Source organism: Orycteropus afer, unplaced genomic scaffold (genome assembly GCF_000298275.1).
Source record: "Orycteropus afer afer isolate SDZICR_OR568_19922 unplaced genomic scaffold, OryAfe1.0 scaffold00088, whole genome shotgun sequence".
In the NCBI taxonomy this organism is placed as follows: domain Eukaryota; kingdom Metazoa; phylum Chordata; class Mammalia; order Tubulidentata; family Orycteropodidae; genus Orycteropus; species Orycteropus afer.
In genome coordinates, this window is record NW_006921675.1 from 10,220,296 (window position 1) to 10,221,584 (window position 1,289).

At 46.4% G+C, this 1,289-nt stretch overlaps 1 pseudogene; it reads left to right on the forward strand.

Annotated features, from left to right (window-relative positions):
- The window catches only part of LOC103198237, a 58,891-nt pseudogene that overhangs the window by 2,149 nt on the left and 55,453 nt on the right, over positions 1–1,289 (forward strand).

Sequence of the window (1,289 nt, forward strand, 5' to 3'; positions counted from 1 at the left end):
TTTTTTTTTTTTTGTATGTTATCTATGCAAGCAGGGTACTGTGCTTCTCTATTTGCTAGTTTACAGCACTTATCCACTCACCACCTGTCTCCTTTCCAGCCACTTGTATGTCCCTGCTGACCTTGGCAAACAGAGCCTATTCTTAGGTCCCTGGAATCTGAATGAGAATGCTATCACTTTAAAATCCAAAATAGCTGCCACTTGTAAGGATTCAAAATGGCTGCATCCTCTGGACAGCTGCAAGTCAACAGCTCAGGTTGTCTTCCTCCTTGCTGTTTCACTTCCTAGTCATAGGCCACCAGCGCAGTTGTCCCTGCAGCCCTTGATGACCAGGGCTGATCTTTAGGTCAACTTTCAGGTCCCAACACCACTTGGAAATATTCAGGCTGTTGGTCCCGTCAGAGTAGCTGACAGTCCGCAGCTCTGACCATCTCTATAATCACTGTTTTTGTTCAGGTTTTTCCACTAGTTGGTGCCTAATCCACTTCTGTATAGTTCCTTCCAAAGTTCAGGGCTCCAGGATTATCTTCTGTGTCTCTGTCAATTGGTTTTTCTTTTCTTTGTTAAAGAGGGTCTGTGTTGCTTGTCTGCCTATTCCTCTATCTTACTGGAAGTCTCAACAGAGAGTCTTTAGGCAGCTTTCCCTGCCTTTCACCCACTCCTATGCCAGGCTAATTTGAGTTTCTACTGGCTCCACCAAGCAGACAGTGGAAATTCCAAGACTTTCCAGGTTTGCTCAACATTCTGCCTGCTGGGAACTGAGCCAGAATTTGGCTCTTGGGTTTTCAGATCCAGCCCCACCCCCCCGCCGGTGCAGGTGGGCAGGTGAATGTTTAAACTCGCCGCTCCTTCCTGGTTACCCTTGGACCATTTTCCCAGGAGTCCCCTCCTATGTCTTCCCAACCATGGCTTACAACTGTGTGTGGTGGGTCAGTAAATCTTTATGCCCTGAAGTCCCTCAGCCCCATTCCAGCCAAAAAAACTTTCACCCTTCTTGGTCTTTTTACCTGCAGAGGAGGAAATAATGATATTCTCTCTTGGACCTTTCCTTTAGATCTCATGGATAGAGGAAAGGCTGCAAGTGAAATACACCTTCCTTCCTGCCTTTCCCCCCAATTTCATTGGAAGGTAAGCCCCTCTACTACTTAAGGAAAATTCCTCTACCTGGATTCTAGATCCCTTCCCTCACCTTGCCCAGGTCTTTGCTCCCTTAATTATCTCCTCTTCTCCTAATTCAATTTCAGCTTTTCTATGGGCTCCTCCCTCTCAGTCTGTAAACATACTTATGT